This window comes from Triturus cristatus, chromosome 6, assembly GCF_964204655.1.
Source record: "Triturus cristatus chromosome 6, aTriCri1.1, whole genome shotgun sequence".
In the NCBI taxonomy this organism is placed as follows: domain Eukaryota; kingdom Metazoa; phylum Chordata; class Amphibia; order Caudata; family Salamandridae; genus Triturus; species Triturus cristatus.
The window spans coordinates 1,582,341,272-1,582,364,612 of record NC_140589.1 but is presented as its reverse complement, the minus strand read 5'-3'; positions in this window follow the sequence as shown (position 1 = coordinate 1,582,364,612).

Sequence of the window (23,341 nt, the reverse complement as noted above, 5' to 3'; positions counted from 1 at the left end):
TTTGGAACTTGTGGCACCTAGGGCCCACCAAGACTAATGGAATGTGCCCTACCCTATCCTTGAGAGAAAAGGGAAGGTCACCTATTTAGTGGACCTTTGCACACAAGGTTGGGCCACATGATTTGGGTATGCACTTGACTTTCTTTGTAAATACTTTGCATAGCTGCAACAGTTTTCAACCGTGTTCGCATGGAGGATTGAAACTCTCTGTTGCTCACTTTCAGGTAGAGGTAAACATCTTTTTAGTTTTGCAGCTGTGGCACATTTCAAATAGTTTTATGACGCACACTGTTGTGAGTTGGTTGCCGTTCTTGGCACACAGTATTATGAAAAATAATTTGTCCTGGACCCAATTCAATAATAGCAACGTGAATTAGTGGAATTTTATGAATGAGTGCTGACTCCGAGGTCAACAGAAGGTAGTCAATACATCAATGTACATAAAAGATCCTAAATTGGCACCCTGAAAATTAAAGACAATAACCACACCTATATACAGTTGCGTTCAAGGGTGTTTTACTTTGTTATTCATCAATGCATCCACGTTTGGTAAAGACATTACCACATGTAATTCATAATGCAGAATAGGTTGCTAATAGGAAAGGGTGTAGGAGAGGAAAAGAGTGCTCATGTTGTTTGGAAATTTAGATGGAGAGGAAAGGAAGAAGTTGTAGATAATCAGTTATCTATTCAATGTAGGTACTGGGTCTTAATTTAAAAAACGCCACCCAGTACAATCAGACCTGTCCACATTCATATACAGTAGATACTTTAAACATTCTTTTATTTACACATGCACTGATGCACCATCTGATGCACCATCTGAGATAGGGGCAAGAAAGTATATTGAGGTACAGGTTCTTGACGTTTCGACCCGACTTATGCATTGAAAATGGCACTCAAGACAAAGATCGACACCCTGAGGTCTGATCTGGGTCTCTTGCAAGAGGACAACAAACACTTGGTGGAGAGGGTGGCCATCACGAGGCAGGCCCTGGCAGACATTACACCTACAATTGCGTCGATGGAGACCGCATAAAAACTATGGAATCCAAAATCCACACACTAGAACTCAGACCAGAAGATGCAGAGAATCAATCACACTGCAACAATATACATATAGTTGGACTGCTGGAGAAAGTGGAGGGCATAGACATGATTGCATACCTCTAGCTTTGTCTGTGAACTGAAGTGGCTTCGGAGGGCTGCTCTATATTATTCACCCTTGAGCGAGCGCATAGCGTCCCAGTGTGCCCACCCATACAAGGAGCCCCTCCACGACTTGTGGTGCTGCACCTTCTGCATTATAAGAATCGTGACCACATCTTGGTGCAGGCACACCGCAAATGAGAATTCCGAGCTGAAAACACAGAAGTGCGAATTTTCCCAGATTTCTCTCAAGAGGTACAATGGTAGAGAGCCTCATTCTAGGAGGCTAAGCGCCAGTTGCGCCAACTCGGCCTTCCATATACCATGCTCTTTCCGGCCAGGTTGCAAGTTGTGGCACAAGATAGCACCAAATGCTTTTACACGCTGCAGGAATTTGGGACTGGCTGGAGCACAGTCAGCAACAAGGGATAGCTCGAAGTGGGAAAACACAGCATAGCCCAGCGGCGCAATCACAAGCTGAAGCGTGACTGAGATGGCAAAACGTGGCAGAGGTGGTGGCGCAAATCAGTGGTGGAGGCACGGGCCCGCTGACAACGGAGAGAGAGGGGTTGAAACGAGACTCTGACTCAAATAATGGGTCAACTAGCTCTCTGGCCTCGAGCTTGTTGCTCCCCAAGGTGACCCCGAGATCTTTTGATGATCATATATGAGCAGATCTGTAATAACACTCAGATATTTTTCTCTTATTTAGGTTTGCATTGAGACATCCTGCAGACTTCGCTTGTGGAGAGTAGGTCATCTGAGGGGTGCACTTATCCATCTCCCTACTCTATTTGCAGGGGAATTCCCTCGTTAGACTAATACAGGTTGATAGTTTTGATGGGGGGTGACCGCCTACTTGTCCTGGAGAGATTGTGTTGGGGAACTTATCATTGGTTTGGGGAGTTTTGAGTCAAATCGCTTTGAATGTTATTTCTGTGCTACTTGGGGATATGCTGCTTGCCGATGGGGGATTAGAGGTGGGGATGCGCGTACACCCTACATAATGATAGCAGATGACAGGCACACTAATGTACAAAGGCATATCCTGTAATATACGCAGTATGTACACTATGTCAAAGAGATATAAAGTGTTCTCCTACCTTAACAGGAGAGGAATGCAGATAGCACTACTACAGGAGCTGCACCTCAAGACAAAGGAGGGGCAGGCACTGAAGCGACGGTGGCATGGAAAGCTGTTCTACACCACATACTATGCAGAGGCTAGAGGGGTGATGATTTGGATTAGAGCAGGGGTTCCATTTCACCATATAGATACCCTAACAGACCCAGAAGGGCATTATGTAATAATGTGAGACTGATTAGAGGGGCAGGCACTGAATATCGTTAACATATTTGTCCCTAACACTGATCAGACCACATTTTTTACACACCTAACATGTCACCTGACCTGTAACTGACGTCCCCTATGTTTATGGGAGGGGACTTCAACTGTGTGACTGATGTACAACTAGAAAGATCCCACCCGCCGCTGCGAGATTCCCAGACGACGTGCCCTGCCTGGGCCTTTGGGGACTGGCAGCGCCACTGGGGACTGGTTGATGCCTGGAGAACCCTGCACCCCCACGACCCTGAGTATTCCATCCTCTCTGACCTATATAAGGTCCACATCCACCTAGACACATTTCTATGCACCGCCGACATGCAAAGCCCAGTCAAAGTGGTTGAATACGTGGCCCGAATGATATTGGACCACAATACGGTCATCCTCGGCTTGAAGTGGACACACCCCAGGCCCTCCACTCCTACATGGAGGCTCCAGCCAGAATCTTTAGAAGAACCAGTCTTTAAGGAGGGGATCTGAGGGATGATAGTCCAATACTTTAACAGCAATGACAGAACGGCCTCCCCCCCCTGGTAGAGTGGGATGCCTTCAAGGCTGTCCTACGGGGCCAATGCATAGTGCAGACCAAAGAGATTAGACACACACTCCTGAGTGAGGTTCTGACTGTGGAACGAGACCTTAGAGAGCTTGAGCAGAGACAGCCAGGGCACCCAGAACTCCATTTGAAATGCAGAACGCTAAAGAGGAAGTAGCGAAACAGATGAAACAACATATATTCTTTGACTTTAAGTGATATTTGGGCTGCACACATGCTGGACAGGGCAAGTCAGGGTCTGGAGGACGAGGAGGGAGACAGGAGGTATACTCCAGAGGGGATCAACGATGTGTTTGCTCAGTACCACTCTAGCCTGTATCATAGTGCCCCAACAGAGAACGTCACTGTAATCCGAGACTACCTGGAGGGTTTGCGGCTTCGACAGTAAGGAAGAGATGAGGCTGAGGTGCGGGTGCAGACATATCCCTCCAGGAAGTGAGAGCGGCCACCAAGCACGTAGCACATAACAAAACCCCTGGAATGGATGGTTTCCCTGCAGGGTTCTATCCCACTTACTAAGAAGAGCTGCTGTACACAGTTGATGTCTCTATACACGATAGTCTGGACTGCGTGGATGCTACCTGACAGCACTAGGGAAGCACTCATAATCCCAGTCCTAAAACCATGAAAACCGGCCCAAGACTGCACTGCCTAAAGGCTGCTGTCAATGATAAATATTGACTATAAAATATTGAGAAAGATCTTAGCTACCAGGCTCTTACCCCACATGCTGCAAATGATTCACCCCGATCAGGTGGGTTTTATCCCCGGACAGAATACAGCCATTAACATCAGACAACTGCTGGTAATAAAAGGCGCTGATGATTATGATAAAACTACAGCGCCGGTGTTTGCAGTGGACATAGAGAAGGCATTGGTCCGATTTGAATGGCACTTTTTCTATGAGCTGTTGTGAAAGGTGGGCCTAGGTGAAGGTTTCCTAGCATGGACAAAATTATTGTATGCGGTCCCAATGGCCAGAGTGCACACAGGAAAGACTATCTCCTCGAGGCAGAGAGTGGAGCGGGGAATGCAACAAGAATGCCCTCTGTCTCACCTGCTATTTTCGCTCGGTATTGAGCCTCTGGCCTGCTGAGCATGAATGGGATGAGACTACAAGGGACTGACAGATGCGGATGATTTCCTCCTGTTCCTTCGAGACACAGGAGAAGACCTAATAGGTGTGAGCAATATGCTGGAACACTTTGGTCTGCTCTCTGGCTTGAAAGTAAATTGGCCGAAGTCCCAACTCTTCCCCATGACATCCAAAGGGCACCGCAGATGAGCTATATCGCCTCTAGTGGGAAGCCAGAAGCCTGGTGTACTGAGGAGTAAATATATATCATGATGCCTCTGACCTCTTAGAGAGCAATGTAGGTGGAGTGATCCACTCCCTCCCTCCTCTATGGAGTTTTGGAAATCGCTACAATTGTTAGTGGTGGGCAGAGTGGCCCTTCTGAAAATGGTGGCATTGCAGTGATTGTTATACTATTTCTGCATGCTCCGGGTGTGGTTCCCCAAAACAGAGTTCAGTGACCTAGACTCACAAGTCATATTGTATATCTGGGGCACGGGCCGTAGACATGTGGCATTGGCTACGTTAGAGCGCTCCATAGAAACTGGAGGGCTGGCGGTCCCGGACTTTGAAGCTTACTATATTCGAGCACAGCTAAATTGGCTGATGCAGTGGATGGTGTCCGGGAGAAACCCGGACATGGCCCTGAACCCATTTACACTAGCATCTTTTGACCTCACCAAAATATTCTTGCGCGTAAGACAGCAACCCAATGGAGACACCGGAGAGCTCAGAGTCACAGCCCAATGCTGGGCCAGATTCTTGCAAAAGACTCATAGTAGAACTCCTTACTCTCCTAATTTACCCCTTACCATGCTTCGACACCTGCCCCATGGCGGTAGCTGGGCTGGATTGAATGCCTGTATAGAATCGGGGGTGACCATGGTAAGAGATCTGTTCGGAGACTCTGAACAGCTCCAGTTTGATGAATTTCATGCAGAATTCAATCTGCTCCAAAGACACTTCCTCCTTAACAGGGCCCTCACCTCAGCATTCAGGAAACACGGGGGTACCGGGTCCATGAAGCCATGGGCGCTGAGCTGCTGTCAGTATGTAGCCCAATCAGCAGGCACAATTAAAATGGTCACATGTCTTTTCAAAGCGATATGTATTGATCTCCATTGACCAATGGATAGCTTGCGAACGCAATGGGAGGAAGACCTGGAAATCCCGATCCCTCAAGCAGACTGGGATTCCATGGTAGAAAGGACAACAAAGGTCTTGCGAAATACACGCTTTAAGTTAATAAATTATTATATCTATATCTTGAACAGGGCGTACCTTGCCCCGGTGAGAATTAGGAAATATTTCCAATCGGAGGAGGCAGCTTGCCCATGCAGTGGGGAACAGGAAGTGCATATACTATACATGCTCTGGGGGTGTCCCATCCTGAACACCTTTTGGGAGGAGGTCATAACTTTGATCAAAACTTGCCACCATCTGGGATGGTTCCCGCATACAGGTAAAACAAAAGTAACCGTGAAATTCCAAGATCTTGCTTATGTCCTGGCCAAGCAGGAAATTACTAGGAACTGCAAATCGGAAAGGGGATAGTAACATGGAGGAGAGACCTGGAAAAATGGGTGGAATGAGAAGGGAGACTAAAAACATGCATACATGTATCAATGTGTGGCAACAATTACTGCAATGTTGTGCCAAAAAGCGTATGCACTGAAAGCCTGCTTGCCTTTTGTGGGCCTTTCACAATGCTAGCACTTACTCCAAGTTACTCAAGTATATGTCAAGTGTCTAAATGATTATATGCATCCTGTACTGAAATAGCTTATCAATGTCTCATGGCCTATGTCAATACCTGTGCTGTAAAAGATGTATGTGTAACACTTTGTAGGCTGTATTGTCTGTTTACCTCCACAGAATAAGTAAATACATAGGCCTTGATACACTGCTAATACACTCCAGTATATAACATAAATGCATTCACATTTGACTCATGAATCTCTCTAGGTAGGAGTGGGAAAACATTTACTAGTGTAAAAATGGTTGTCACCAAATATGGTGGCTTGCATGTTAGATAGAAATTGGTACAACATCACAGTACATAGTACAGTGATACATAAATCATGATAACTTCTAAGAGACAAATGTAACTCACAATATGCAGCATACATCACCTTAATAGATTTCTACTTTAGACTAATGAGTCAGAACTTGGGCCTGATTCTGTGTTTCCAAGATGGGAAATTACTATGTACATGTGATGGAACATTCCATCACAAAAAAGCCTTGTAAGTATTCCCTTTGACTCCAACATATATTTAGCTTTTAAACTCAAGAAAAGACAATGATCAATGGCTTTGTTCATCTGTTGCTGGGTCACCCATGTGTACACATTCCTGTCTGTATTGTCCTTAAATGTATATGCCCCTCACAGATTTTTTTGAGAAACCACACCGGCTAACATCCACACTTTTGAAGGAGTAAGACATCATGCAAAACTATCACTTGTCATACAAATGAACATGTATTTATGATTCTCAGCACATTTCGGATATGTATAGAACCTAAAATCTAGCCATTGAATCTGATGGCATTAGACAATCTGGCTCATTTGCCCACTCTTGTGTCTGTATGAAACCAACTCATCAAGGTGACGTCTGGTACATCTGCTGTATCATAACTGCATTGTGGACTATAGCACCTGCATTAGGGACAAGCCTAGATCATTCACAATGGAAACATCATCACACCTGACACATTAAGAACTAGTTGTCTGTTAAGTGCAACTGTCCTTCTTCCATACAAATATACTGTCATGAGTAACTCTTGTTTAAGCACACATGTGTCTGCTGAAACCACTCTATTGGTAGTGAACACAAAGCAGGTGGTATCCTTTTCTACAAATCCATGTCCTAAATACTCCATCATACACTGTGTGCCAAACGTTCACTTTCTAAAACTCTTCTGCATTGGATATGTGTGAACCTTCATGCAGATGCAAAAATTAGTTGTTGTAACTAAAAATAATTCACATGTTCAATTTACACTACAAGTTACCTAGTTGCAGCTGCTGTCGGGCTCTAAACTGCGCATCAAGTGCCGGAAAGGCCACCTCAAGAATGCCACCATTAGGTGGGGTCACTGTGTGGTGCACGGTCTTCCCATGTTGGGAAGACTCACTGAGCTGGACTTCAGCTGGCTTTCTGGTCCAGCGTTGTTAGTACTCCTACCTCCTCCTGCAGTGAATGTCGCACTACTTGTAGACCCCTAGGGTCTGCACATTCCTGGTGATGCCCATCCAGATGTCCTGCTTCAGATGGGCATTGATCTGTATGGATACAAGAAAAGAACGCAAAAAGAATGTGTTTGTGACTTTTTGTTTGCCTAAATTGATGTCACACATTTTCTCAACACTATCCCAAGCATGACTCATAAGTTAACATACCACATGTGTTTGGACTGCACCGCGGCAGTGGGTGCTTATAGTGTGTGCACACAATTTTGGGATATTTCCCACCACTCATATAAATCTGGTTATAGCAGGTTAGGTGCTAGTCCTCATAGGGTTTCACTGTCAACAACTGTATATACCACATGTGCATCTTCACATGTTGAACAAAACATATGTCCAAACGCACACTTTTGTAGTGATCTGTTTACTACCCTCCTCCCTTGTCACTTCTTGCATTCACAAATCCAGCACTGTGACATCATGTAGGCCAGAGTCCCCTACATTTTCAGTGATGTGAGCTACTTTGTGTCACTGCAAAACATTGTGAGCTAAAAACAGCCAAGCAAACTTCCACATTGGTATCAGATCCCCTAATTGCCATCTTCATTTACTTAATGCCTGAAGTCCATAGAGCCAGATACTCTAGTTGGAAGTACATACCATGACTTAGGGCACTATGAATGGTCTGCCATAAGTGTCAGAGAGTGTGCTCTTGGGGATGTATAAACATGTGTACCTATTGATGAGCTAACATTATACAGATGACACAGTCTGTGTGGTAAAATATAGTGGCACCCTTTTGTCTTATATGTGGTACTGTTATATGGATGACACATACATAGATTTGTATGTCTATTTGGTGACGGGGAATGTGAAGATGTAGAAAATGGTTCCATGTTAAGAAGTGGTTGATAGAATTTTTCTCTGAACCATAACGTTTACCCAATTCAAATGGACATACAATTGCTTGTTTATGTCAATAACTTAACAGTACCACATTTAGGAAAAAGTATGTTCTGTGCCACAAGATTTTATCACACAGACTCACTTTCTGCATTGTCTGGCTGCAGACCACTTCCTCCCAGTGCCCAGTATTCACTGTGCCTTCAGTACTAATGGAAGACACAGCCCTTTTTTAGATGTGACATGTTTGAAAGAGCAAATAAATATACGATGACAAGAAGTGTTTGCGGAACATTTCACTGCACTTCAAAAATATCACATATATCAAAAGTATGTGTCTTGCATTAGTACATATGGCACAGTGAATTTTAGCCATGGGTAAGGGGCCTGCAGTTTGGAAAGGAAACACTTCTGAATGGAAGTGAAATGGAAATGAAGGTTATTCTCTAGAAGAGAGGTAACTCTCCATTTTAAATGTTCTCTGTATCTTAGCATACACAGGCATTTTTTTGCATACACCTCCAAACTTCTGTTGTCAAGGAACCATTTGTAATGACATCCAATACCACAGTGCTTCAGTGCTTTGCATTTGTGACCCAGCCCAGCCGTGTCCATGATTCTGACAGAGCACTGCCCATTGTCAGACCCTGATTTCTACAGCATGCTGATCATGATGTCACATTAATCAGCCTTCGCTTAACTTCCATATGGAAAACTGACCTTTTGCCCATCTAATGACTTACATGAAGGCTGTGTCCCTCTCTTGCAGGGTCTGAGAGCTACCGGTAGCTCCCAAACTGCTGTTTTGAAACCCTTGATTTAGGCTGATAGTATTCTGTCACTATACACATAGAAAACATCAATTTTAATTGGTAGCTACCGAAAACAATTACATGTACAGTTTTAATTACATTAGAAAGTATTTTCAGATTAAATGATGTGACATTATTGCATTTCACGTATATTTAAAAAGTATACTTGGATAAATCTCTCCATGTAGAGCCAAAAATTGTCTTGGTATGTGAACACACAATACATACCACTTAATAGGGGGTTTTGATTTTCATGGGAAAGTGCTTACAAATCCCCAAGATACTTGTCCTTTGTAAGGAAGTAAATATATGACTCTCACATCATTCAGTACACTTCAGTCCGGAACTCAAAGGGACATTGTAGCCTGTGTTTCAGGAAGATTTAAAAAGTTAGACAGATTCACATACACATTTCAAACATCTACTTTTTCCTCTGGACCTTAGAGTAGTCCACGCTGCGAAAGGACCTCCCCTGCCTGCTTTTCCTGCTCATGAGGCGTGAAGGAAGGGGCCCTTTCCCCAGAAACCTGTGAATTCAATACCCTCAGAGGTCAGAAAAAGCAGCAAAAGTAGAGAGGGTTTTGATGGCTGAGTATTAGGGGGCAAGTGATGTTTTTGCAAACTGCCATTTACATGTACAATGGACACAGACATTAGTTGCTTTCACACACATTAGCCTATGCATGTGTCCGTCAAGGAGTACAACACCCACTAGGTGCTCATGTTCGGCCGTGGATGTGTTTTACAAATGTCCTGATGGCAAGGTTGGGCAGCAGCCATTTTAGGTCTTCAAGTAATGCTTTGGTGATAGTTAAGTGCAACACCAGGGCCGGACTGACTACCGGGCATTTTGGTGTACTGCCAAGCTGGGGGCTGATTTCGTTGATGGGGACCTGCATGTGCTTAAAACCATTAATTTTGCTTTGTTTATTTAGAAGCACATGCAGGTCCCCATCAACAAAATCAACCCCACCGCAGTGAAATCAGCCCCCAGCTTGGTAGCGCACCAAAACGCCTGGTAGTCCTGTGCAACACCACCACTCAAAAAGGTGGCTATATTCCTTACACATTTAAAAAACAGTCATGTTTGTTTAAAAACTACATTTATTTAGTTAGTGTTGTGACTTGTGAGAGTAGCGCGGTGTTAACACCTCCGTTGATGCTATTTAGGCAAACAAATAATTTTTAATAAAGCATGTGTAAATAATACATTACAATGTTTTATTTCCAAAATAATGTTTTTCATCAAAAAAGGACATTGGGATGTTAAGAAAGGACAAATACAATTTTTACATTAAAAATGTGCAGTGAAAGCATATATATGTTCACATTTGTGTGAATGAGTATAAATGCATAAATATATATGTAGACATTTTTTGAAAATGTCACCACTTTTTTAAATTGCAGACATTTGAACCCTGGGAGAGTGAGGAGATGACAGCCTCAAGTTACCACCCATTTCCAGACCTTGCCACCATGGATGAAAGGGATATTGTAAAAAAAAAGTACAGATTGAATAGGCAAACTATACTGGATTTAGGTCATCATCTGGAGCCTGATCTTCTGCCATGCAACGGAAATCTCATATCTATTACACCTATTGTCAAACTCATGGCAGTACTACATTTTCTGGCCACGCAATCATTCCAATATGCTATGGCAGTATCTATTGGGATGTCACAACCAGCTTTCAGTGGTTTGCTACCTGAAGTAGCTGCATCAATGATGAGACATATCAACAGCTTCAACCAGCTCCCACGACTTGAGGATTTGACTAATGTGAAGGGGGACTTCTATGCTTTGGGTCGCCTGCCACATTTGGTTGGAGCAACTGATGGCACATATATTTCCTTAGTGCAACTAAATTCCAAGAACAATTATACTCCAATCGGAAGCACTTGCATTCAATCAATGTGCAAGTTATCTGTTTACCTGATTTTTACATCTCAAGTGCCTGTGCCCATTTCCCCGGATCTTCCCATAATTCCTCTGTAATACAGAACAGCAGCATACCTCAGCAAATGTTCCAACTTGGACCTGAGAGGGCCTGGCTTGTTGGTAAGTACAATCAAAGCAAACACAATAAGATAACACAATAAGATGATGGACAAAGCGCTGGAACTTTTCAGACACTCACCCCCAGTCACTATAGGATCTGGGTTCAATCCATCATCATTCTTTTGCTCACTTAGCCACCCCAGTTCAGACCCAGCCATATGCAAAAGTGTCTGTTCCTCATCTAAACACTCAAGCCCGAACTGCCAAGCCATGTCTTCCTTGGCCTGGAAACAAGCACTCTGGGTCCGATTTCGGGGTAACACCCCTAATCAGCCAAGCTAGCATGAATCCAGTGGTAAAGTGAGCAAGGGACCTACGTCTGGACATACCCTGACAACTTAGGGCAAACAAAGCAAACACAATAAGATGATGGACAGAGCACTGAAAATTTTCTGACACCCACCATCAGTCACTATTAGATCTGGATTTAATCCATCCTCGTTCTTTTGCCCACTTTGCCACCCTAGTTCAGATCCAGCCATATGCAAATCAGTCTTAACCCTGTTGCTCATAGGAATCGTACAGCCCGAACTGCCAAGCCAGGTCTTCCCTAGATGGGAAACAAGTATCCTGGGGCCGGTTATGGGATAACACCTCTTATCTGCCTGGCTAGCCAGGCTAGCTTGAATCCAGTGGCAAAGTAAGCAAGGGACCCCCATCTGGGCATACGCTGCCAACTTAGGGCAAACAATATCTACATTTCATGAAGTAAAGCTTAAACCAACCTTCAATCTCATGAGGAGAACAGTCTGTGCTGGGCATTTTTTAGAGGGGGTGCTTTTATGAGTTCCAGGCCTAAAATTGTTATTTCTCAAAGTGTTGACACATTGACTACTGGGTTCATTTCAAATGTTTCTCTTTGATTGTCTTTAGAAAAAAATTCCTCAGAAGTACTCATTTGTAATGTGTCTAATGTGTAATGTAATTAAAATACATCTTTTTACTTTAATTTGTTTTAGGATCCTCACTATGTCATCTTCATTTGGACATTTCAATGTTGGGATATTTGCAGTTATATGCTGCTGTTGACAAGTACAAAGGGAACTTGGGTCGATCCTGTGGGAGAAAACACTCATACTTTGGGTGCACATATCTTGTACCGAGACAACTTGCACGTGATTGAATAGAAGTTTTGAAGATTGCTTTGGTCTTGTTTTCTGCTAAATGGCAGCACCAGGCCAAAATGCGCTGCTTGATTTGCTCTAACTACAAGTAGTAGTCGGCCAAAAGCATAGCCATCCCCTTCACATCGGAGTTCAGAATCTGCATCTCAACATTGTGCTCCCTTTGCAACTGCATCATCTCCTGCACCCCAGAAAGGACCTGATCGATCATTTCTTGGGACTGCTGTAAAGATTCCAAGAACTGGATGATGTTAGCCAGGGTGATCCCAATGGCCTTGCTATGCTGGCCCACATAGCCACTCCCACTACCCCAGACCCCACAAAGCTGTGACCTTGGCACAATGAGCCCCATCAAACATGGTTCCTGACTGAGCAGAAGGTGTTGGTGGTGGTGTCTCACCACCAGCCAGGACTGGGGGGCACAAGATGGTGCTTCCTGCGCTTCATCCACAGGAAGTGGAGGAATCAATTGGATGTGCTGTTACCACTGGGGTGGAAGGTGCAGTTGTGGGCCAAGTGAGACTAATTGGAGTGGTCTGCCCAGGGTGATGTAATAGACCAGGTGTGTCATGTTCATCCGAACTTCCTACATTGGAGAAATCACTTGAGGCTTGCTTGTGGGCTGGAGTGAAGTGATAATTCTAAAAAAATGTATAATAAATATATTTAACCAATGCTAGGAAATGTATTGGAGTCTGAAATTAATAGATATACTATTCCCAATCCAGTTTTTGCAACAGTAGAGAAAGTGTAGGACGTCAGAGGGGTTAAACATATTAATCCCACTCCAAACAGCGCAACAGAATGGAAACCTTTGGACTTCAAAGGGGTTAAATTTACTGTTCCCACTCCAGTCTATGCAACAGTAGGGAAAGTGTTGGACTTTGGGGGGGTAAGATTGACTATTTCCCCTCTCTCTGTGCACCAGTAGGTAAAAGGTTGAACTTCAGAGAGGCTAAATTTACTATTCCCACCCCAGTCTATGCAACAGTAGGTAAAGTGTTGGACTTCAGAGAGGTTACATTTAATATTCCCACTCCAGTCTGTGCAAAACTAGGGAAAACTTTGGACTTCAAAGACATAAATAATGTGGCTTTGTAGCAGTTATTTAAAGAATTAAAAAATGTATATAATGTCAAAAATTTATTTTATACATATGTCATATAAGGGGGTCACCAGTAGGTAGTTATAGTTCGGACCTAATTCCCATAGGAAATGCATTTTTTCATTTTGTTAATAAATTTAGTGCTGTTTGACAAATTTTCATGAAAATGTCAAAATCAGTCTGAGAGTTAGTTCTGCTGCTGTGTTTAAAGTCTCGGGTGATTCGTCAAGCAGGGCCGAGATAAAGGGGGTTCCAAAACGCATTTTCTCCATGCAATTTCCCTTAGTGATTTGAGACATGACTACATGAACTTTTTGTGATTTGGTGTAAATCCGTTCAGCAGTCTTCAAGGTATTAAAAGAAAACCAAATTTGTATATCTAGGTATGCGGGTGCTCTGCGGATTCTCTTCGGATTTGCGACTCCAAGAGCCAACAGCAATATTTGATTGGCTGGCCGCAACCTGAGAGGAAAGTTGCTGCCACCATTTTGTTCATTGGGATTCAGTTCTCAGCAGGGAAAATACAATTTAAAAGTGATAGAAGGGATCAGGGTAGAGGTACACTGACCCCATGGGAATAATGGAGGTGTTTGTGAGGAACCCCTTGTGGGCAAGAAATTGTCCCAAAAACTTTTTTTGTTTACCGTATGAGGATCCGCAGATCTATAACTTGTGTCCTAAGCTAACTATAAACTCACACCCTCACCACGCACTGCTAATTACCCCTTATATTACATCACTCATGATATCTTCCATAACATCTTTGATAATATAACTACAACACTGAATTGTGCAAAAAGAATTGTAATTAATTTAACATGTAACAATTTCATTAAAAAATGAAAGATAGAAAACAGACTGCTAGCTGCAGTCTGTCTTCGATTTAATAGAACTTGTAGACAATATAAGTGAGTCCCAATAATGGCGTGGTGTGCATGTGAACAAGGCCACAGGGAGGCCAAGATGCGTTATAAGTTGCAAATAAAGATTCAAGGTTCCTCGGCCAGTGCCTGGTCTTTTATTTTACTACTGTAAACTATATATTAATGAAAATATTTTTGTGTTCTTAATAATATTAGTATGAAACAATGTTTACAAATATGTTTATGCACTTATGCACTTATAAGGATAGGGACACAAACATTTTGCTGGTTTCAATATTCTGTAATTGATCTCAACAGCAGGGTCCATTCTAGGTCCAGTTAGAAATGGTCAACTGGGCAGTTGCAGAAAAGGCCCCTTGTTTCTATGTAGCCTGAACTTGAGGCCAGCTCTATGGCACTTGGAGTCCATTTATTTGTTCTGGGTACACTAGATGGCAGGCCTAGTGCTTCAGGGCTCTTCTCAGGCATCAGGCAACAGGTCTAGCCCTCTTCTTATCTTTCCCAAGTTCAAGAGTCTTCTGATGATAGTACTGGGAATGCCACAAGTATGTCTGGCATCAACTTGTGGGTGGGGGTAAATCCGTGCCACTCACTAATCAATAAGGAAAAAGGTTCCAGGGGTCACTATTCCCACTTATGTAGCAATTCCAGTGTGTCCTACTGCAAACAACCCAACAGTGCCCCTCTCTTACTAACACCATCATGGCAGAAACATTATTCCCCTGTGCAGAGCTCTTGTGCTCCTCTGCCCACCCTAGATGTGTAGCCAGGTAAATGAGCAGCCCCTCTGTTGTCACTCAAAACCAGTTCTGTGGACAGTTCCTTTTCCACTGGGTTAATGCTTGGCTTGCTAAGTAGACAATGGAGAGGACAGGCCTAGATGTTAGCTTCACCTGCCTGTGGCAGGGTAAGCATATTTAAAGGTAATTAAGTACCAGTCACAGCCCACATGATTATCCACCCAGAGAAATAGAACACTTTTTAGCACCGAAGCCCTTTGTCCTAACTTTGGGAGCAAGCTCACACCTCATCATAGGGCTAGTGAGCTCCTGGGTGACAGTTAGAAGCTCATGCAAATGGGATTCAGGTAGCTTTAGGCAGGAAAAAGGTGATTTTCTAAAAGTCGGTCTTCTTAAATATTTTAGAAATTCAACTTTAACAGTGAATGAGGCTACTAATAAATATTTAAAGTCCACTATTGAACTTTGTAGCTGTTTCCTAGGACGAGATAACATTATTACATTTAATATTGTATCTCAACATTTTCCTATGGAACAACTGACCTTGCTAGAATGAAAATCAATTTTGAGGTCTTTTTACTCTAAGGACATGCTTAACATTAACGATTTACATGTCACACTTTAAATGCCATGCAGCCTGCCTAATGGGAATTAAAGCCTACTTAGGGGTCATGCATTAATATCTATAAGGAGGGTTTTGGACTGGTAAAAGGAGTTATTGTCACAGGACAAAGTTGCAAATTTTAAACTGCACAGCCAGACTAGTGTGGTGGGCCTGCAGTCATGTCTGCACTGTCAATGTAGTGGGTGGCACAATGGGTGATGCAGTCCCCAGTAAATTTAATTTATGGGCCTCGGGTACATCTGTACCATACACTAAGGACGAATAGGTAAGTCAATTATGCCACTTAGGAGGGTAGTCAATGTTGGCATATTTTAGGGATTGGAGCACATCCTGCAGCATCCGTCTGGAAAAAATGAGGCCGAACATGCAAAAAGAGGCATTTTCCTACATGCTGTAATTCAGTTCAGCCTTTTTTGTATCAGAGATCAAAGTTTCCAATGGGAATGAAAATGGGAAATGGCATTTGTGACGACCTACCACAGATGGAGCCCTTCAAATGTTCCATAAAGGAGACAATATTGATGCATTTTTGGAAAGTCTTGAGTAGATTTACCTAAAGGCATCAATGTTGTTAAGAAAAGCAAAACATCCTCTGGAAACTTTGATCTAACTATAACTACCCAGTGAAACCCCACACTGTGCGATATATCCATAGTTCAATGCTGATGGTAGTGCCAGCGTAATTATAGTCAGGTCTAAGTTTCCATAGTAAATGGATTCTTTTCTTTTTACTGACATATAAAGAAAACGCTGGCACAAAGTTAACATTTTACTCGAGTATTGTGCTTTTTTTGGTTTGGTAAAAATCCATCCAATTGTTTTGGAGAAAGTAGCATTTAAAGAGGTACAATGATTGGGTGTTAGATGTGACAGCCTTAGGGTGTGTCTCCCCAACTTTTGCCTGCTTCTCTCCATATTTCTGACCTTGTTTTTACTGGCTTTAGGACTCTGTGTACTCTACCACTACTAACCATTGCTAAAGTGCTTCTGCTCTCTACCCTAAACATGGCAATATTGGCACATACGGATTGGCGTATTTATTTTGCTTATAATTTTCTAGTAAGTGCAATACAAATGCCCAGGACCTGTAAATTAAATACTACTACTGGGCCTGCAGTACTCATTGTGCCAGTGCAGAGCCGGTATGTCAAGTTTACACTGTCACTTCGACCTAGCAAGATAAACCTCTTTCTAGAACTAAACCTTCCCCTTTTATACATATAAGTCACCCCTATAGTAGGCCATGCATGACCCATAGGGCATGGTGCAATGTATTTAAAAGGCAGAACATGTACTTTTAAGTTTTGCATATCTTGGTAGAGAAAAACTTCCAGTTCCGTTTTTCCCTACAGCAGGCCTATTTCCCCCATACGATTACATTGGGATTACCTTATTATAGCTTTAAGTGTATTTTCAAATTATGAATAGATCGACTAATCAAGTTTGGTGTCACTGGCCTCACAATTTAAAATCACAACTTATGGTGAAGTTGGATTTTAAATTAAAGTTTGGCAAAAGTCACTTTTAGAAAGTTGGCATTTACTTACTGTAGCCATTTAGTGTGTGATGCCTGTCTCTGTTCATTCTGGGCTGGTTGACAGCTGGGCTTTGTGTATTCCCAATAGATTGCTACAATAAGAAGAAGCATAGCTGTGTCTTGATAGGCCATCCTGGGTAATGGGAGGGAGGAGCTTGGCACAGCCTTACAATTACACCTGAATAGGCTTGGTCTTGTCCACACACAAAGATCTGCAAACCTCCATGTAGTGAGTCTGGAGGCAAAGCAGGGCAGGAGAAACTCTATGCACTTTAAAGCTTTCTTTGAAGTCTCTCCTACTTCAAAGGAACAACTGGGTATAAGTGCTGGACCTCTAACACCATAACTTCAGTACACTTTGGGACCTGTGACCACTCTGCTAGGAAGAAGAACTAATCTGCTGCTAAAATGACTGCCACTCTGATGGACTGCTGCTTTGCTGGATTCTTGTCCTGCTGTGCTCTTGTCTTGCTGAGCTGCCTGCTGCCTGCTGCCTGATGTTCTCCTGCCTGGGTGAGAAAGACTAGACCTGAATCACTTTAATCCAGAGTGCCGCAAAGGGCTTGCTGGCTTGCCTCTCTTTCTAAGTCTTAAGGACATCAAAGATTTCAACTCATCCTGCTACAGTATCTGGACTTTGCTTGCTCCAAGTCCTCTTGCCCTGCCAAGTGCTGCCAACGCAGTCCTGGTCCCTTAGACGTGGGTATAAAGTGATGCTTCAACCAGAATCTACTCATCCATATTAGATCCAGAACTTCTTTGCATGTGCATGAGGTGGAACAGTGCATCCTCATCATTGCTGGAGCGGACCCTGCCCATTGACTTCGGAACCAGCACATCACCTTCGGAATTGCTGCATAACCTACTATGGAAGCAGCAGCCATGCTTCATATTAGGAACCAGTGCCTCGCACTCGGAACCCATACATCACTGCAGTTGCATGGAGAAAATTGATGCGTCTTGTCTACTGCATGGCTTGACACCGACACATCGTCTCGCCTGCACCTCACATCCTCGATTGACGACGATGCGTCCTTGATCAAGGAACTTTGGTTCAGTGGGCCCAAGTGAGTCCTTGTATTTGGCCCGAGCTCCATCGCAATTGGCCTCAACTTTTGACTTTGCCCTGGTCTACCGCAGCCAGATAACCTATTTAAGTGCTTATTGCTTCGTTGACCTATTTTACATTTATTCTTTACAAATTCATATTTCGACTTCTACCTGTTGGATTTTTGTTTTTCTGGTCTAATTTTCTAATCTGGTGTGGAGTATTTTTACTGTGGTACTCCAGGAAGTGTTGCACAAATACTTTACACAATGCTCCTCAAGTTAAGCCTGACTGCTCTGCGCCAAGCTACAAGAGGGTGAGCACAAGATAATTTAGGGTCTGTTGTGACTTGCCCTGACTAGGAAAGTGGTTCCTGCTTGGCAGGGTGCATACATCTGCCAACCGGGAACTACATTTCTGACATTTGTGATCAGCGGTGAGGATAGGATTTGTGTTTGTGCTTTGCCATACAGTAGTTGGTGTACACTGCCCATCCACATCTTTGAAGCGCACATGTATTGTTTCGCCCTCCCAAATAATAGGAAATACCGCCATCCCACACGGAGGCTCAAACACAACGAAGCAATAAAAACAAAACACCACCAGGAAAGGGATTACACTTTTATAAAATGAAATACATCAAAAGAATGTTCTCATAATAAGTAATGGTTTTATTTATGCACCTCTCTATATCTATCTAACAAAAAGGCTTTCTCAGATGTCAATGGAACAATATTAAAGTGTATGTATATATATATATATATATATATTTATATACCCTGTGTAACGCGAAATAGCATAAAAACTTTGCAGCGCTACGCATAGCTATGCGAGCATGCGGAGCAGCTTGTTTCCGCATGCTCCCATGTGCTCGCATATGCAAGCGAGATGTTTTTGACGTTCGAAAACGCAGATGATGTGTTCGCGGGAAATATCGTGCAAACTTCACCACACGGTCGCCAATGGGTGCGGCCATCTTTTTTCCTATTCCTTGCATGGTACTGGGGCCTGCTTTTCAATCCCTCTCCAATCTTTTCAATCCTTTGTTTTTTACACTGTTTTTCTGATCGTTTTCATTTATTATCTATCCCTCTCTGTCCCTAATTTTATATTTAGCGTTTTATTTCTACTTTTACTGCATTTTTTAAAACTTTTTCTGCTGTTTTATATTAAATGCTTTTTTACTCTCCTACTTCTTCCCCTGACTTTTTACTGCTACATTTTCTTTTCCGCTCCCGCCCACTCCATTATCATGGCTAAGGGTTCCAGCTCCCAGGGCAAGGCGCATGCGCCCAAAAAGAGCCGCCTTCCCTGTGGCAGACTGCGCCCGGAAGGGGTGCAGGTCTGGTCCCTTTTTAGCGAGGCGAAGGTGGCTGCCCTTGTTTTTCTTATTCAGCGCCACCTCCCTTTCACCTCGGCAGCAGGCCTGGCTCTTGGTATGCTAGCCAGGAGCCTCACCGCTGGTGTAGAGGGTGCACCGGGCAGTGTTTCACTGCTCTGGGGTCCTGCGCACCCATAACCAGCTGGTGGTCAGACATCTGGGACCAGGAGCAGGACCTGCTGGACCTGCTAGGTGTTGAGGTCGTGGGGCTTGGTGAATAGCTAATACTAGTAGTATTGTGTGTTCTCTAGACTGTGTTACTGTTATTGCGAATATAATTCTTTGCAGAATATCTAGAATGCTGCTGCCTACATTGCAGGTATATTACGTTTAAATATCTTCTGTGATTGTTATTCTTCTAGATGCAGGTGCTCTGCGCTACTCATCTTACTTGTTTGCAACTTCGCGGCTGCGCTCACTTGGGCTGATTATGTAAGAGAGTTTACTTTAGAGAACTTCAGTTAGGTAATGCTAGAGAGACTCTAGTCCTCCCTTTGTCCTCCTGTCACTAAGATAGTGGTAGGTTGAAAAGTAGTTTAGTTACTCAGTTCATTAGTATTAGTTGGTAATTTTTTAGCAGTCTGCGTGACTCATTCTCTGTCATGTCACATGCTGCTGAGTGCTGCTTACTCCAGTCCTTAGTAGAACCTTTTGTAGTTTGTGAGTGAGTGAGTAATAGGCTTAGCAGAACATCAGCAGCAACCAACCAACAATTTTGCGTATGCAAAAATGTATGCATGCATCCTCCATCTATGCATTTCGAGGACTAAACTAAATGGAAAAGCAGAATAGTAAACAATTGGCCCGTCTGGAATAAGTGGGCTCGGTCAGGTGGTATTTAGGTTTAGGATTCTGGAATCAGAATGGAACACTGGATTAGTGTTCATAAATAATAACTAGATGGTCCACGAATTCCGTGATACTATTAGTCGATCAGATTAGATAGGTCAATTTTATTGCAATTGTTGTTTCAAAAAATGTTTTTTGAGCGCTTTTTAAAATATTTTTTTGTTGCACACCAATCATCAATGTTTATCTCTTTCATTATTGTATCTTACATGATCAGCACCCAGGGGCAAGAAGAGGGGGTCAGAGTCGGCGGGAGCAGCGGGACAACAAGATGCCTCCCAATCCCAGGGCCAGGACAGCTCCTCTACCCAGTGCTCTGCTGCTGGCCCTGTAAGTCCTCTAGTTGTTTATATTAATTATATGTCCCTAACTTTTAGTGCAATTTATTTTTTCTGAACCATTATTTAGGTTTTCTAATTCTATTTTTTACCAAATCTTCTTTGATCTATACTATCTGTTTCTAAATTCTTGTTATCCCTGCCTCTCACTGCCTCTGCTCTGACTCTCTGTACTACTACCATATTAGTCTGTCTGTAGCTAAGCTTGCCCAGTTGGCCACTCTTTATTTTTATTTAAAAGGTTTTAAACTCAGATTGACCAATAGCTCTACCCACTGAGTCCAGTCCTTTGGGTTGTCCTATTCTAGTCTTCTTAATCTTGAGAGGCTTTTTGACAATTCCCACCAATAATGCCAAACCAGATATTTTACAAGTTTGATAGGAGAGGACACACTCCTACTCTACTCTAGTACCCGATATGTACTAGTGATGTATGTGGTATATATATGTACTTTTTTTTCAATCTTGCTAGTGAAAAAGAATAAATGGGGGAGGTGTATATGACATCTAAAAAATGTGTAATGTTTTTTCCAGGCATACCGACTACCAGTGCCAGGGCCAGCAGCAGGGCAGGTGACACCAGCCAGGTGGGAGCAGTGGATGCGGCAGCTGCCACAGGGGTGGGTGAGCCAGCAGCAGTGGTGGGCGGTGGTAAGTTAAAGTTATACTTATATTCCTTACTTATTGACAATAGTTACACACTCACAGGAAGGGTGTACACTGTAGGTTGAGAGAGACTAAGTTGTTGTGAACAATGGTTAAAGAAGACACCCTTTACTTAGCATTAGAGCAATAGCATTAGTGGTGGGAGGAGTAGCTGAGTAACTAATGGCGTCTTCTATCTGACTTCAACTCAGCTGAGAAAGTGAAGACTAAGAGTTAGATGACCTTGATGGATGGGTTGAACGAAAAGAGAAAGAACTAGGATGGAAGGAGGAAAGACGGGTGAGATGTGATATATATATCTGGCAGAGAAGGGTACGTGCCACGTGGGATGCATGCATATTGCATAGGTGGCTGATAGGAATCCGATGCATGGGTGGTGACGGATGGATGGAAGGTGAAAAAAAAGATGCCTGCCTGGGTCGATGAAAATGTTTGGGTGATAGCAAGAATCCTCTGGGTGTTTCGTGGGTCAAACTCAAAGGCAAGCAAGGAAGGAAGGATGCATGGGTGGTGGTTTAAAAAAATGTTGGTTGTTGTTGAAACAAATTAAGGTTTGTTGAGAGGTTAAGAAGAATGAAAGACATGTTTACTTTGAATGAATGGATGCCTGGATGGTATTCATCATAGCATAGGTGGAGACTGTCACTGGATGAAGAGTCTTTGAAGAGAATGTAAAAAGAAATAAACCACGCCAGAGTAGCAAAGCCAAGGAAAATAGAAGCTGTATTTTCAGAATACTCACTTGACTCACAGTAGTTTGCAAGCACAGCATATATATTGTGTATGTATTTTATCAAGCGCCTCCCTCCGACTCCGAGGCCCACTCACTACCTATATTAATTTTTTTTCGACTGTGTCAGCCTGCCATGGGTGGCCTATCGGCTGCATGGTTCAATGAAAATAAAGTACCTTGTGTCGTCCCATATATATAAGGCTTTAAGCAATGATCATTGTGATCAGATATCATCTGCCTTGTTGTAGTAGTCAGGGCAGGGTGAAAGTGAAATTGAGCAGTTGCCCTTGGTGTAACAGGGTGTGGCCAGTGCCACCCACAATAGAAAAAATAGGATGAATTTGTAGTCAGCTTCCCCACCTGCAGACAGTAGTAAATAAAAATAACGTTAGTCTGCCTCACGAGTATGTTTGTCTTGGGCACAAGCTGACTGAGCTGGAATGCCGGCTACAGCAAGGTTACTTTATTTGCTAAACAAGAGAGAAGAAGAAAACTGGTGTATTCGAAGTCCGTAGATACCACTAATGCTATGTACTGTGCTTGCTAGTGCTACAGTGCCACTATTTGAAGAATTAATTTTGTGTTACTGTTTTGCTCACAGACTTTTTTCTTTTTTGATATAGCTACTCCTTCCAAACCAAAAGGAAAAGCAAAACCAGACAGGAAGGAGTTGGCAGTCATGGCCCGGCGCTGGTAGCTTGAGGCCATTCACAAAGATAATCGGTGGCTGATGGCTCTGGCAGAGGAGGAGGAGGAGGTGGCAGCAGCTGCAGCCTCCTCAAATGCCCCAGGTCCCAGCCAGGCCCCTCGAGTGGAATGGAACCATGGTCTTGTAGCACCCGAAGCACTTTATCCAGCACTGCTGCCCCCCCCTCGCGTAGATGCAATTGTCGATCTTTTAAGCGCTGCATGCTCCTCCGAATGGCACGCCTAGAGGAGGAGGTCCTGACGATTAACCAGAGACTGTGAGCTCGCCGATAGAGATCTCGTTGGATTGCCCCTTTTTTATTCCTTTTTTAATGGGTGGGCATTGGGCTACGTTGGGGAATAGTTTGGGTTTATATATGTTTATGGCCAATTTTATTTTAGAATTTTTAACGGACATTGTTTGGACTCTTTATCTTTTTGGACATTGGTTGGGGTTAGGGACAGGTCAGGTGTTGTGGGATTTTGTACATTAGTTTATTTTGTTAGGGGATTAAATTATATTTATATTTAAACTT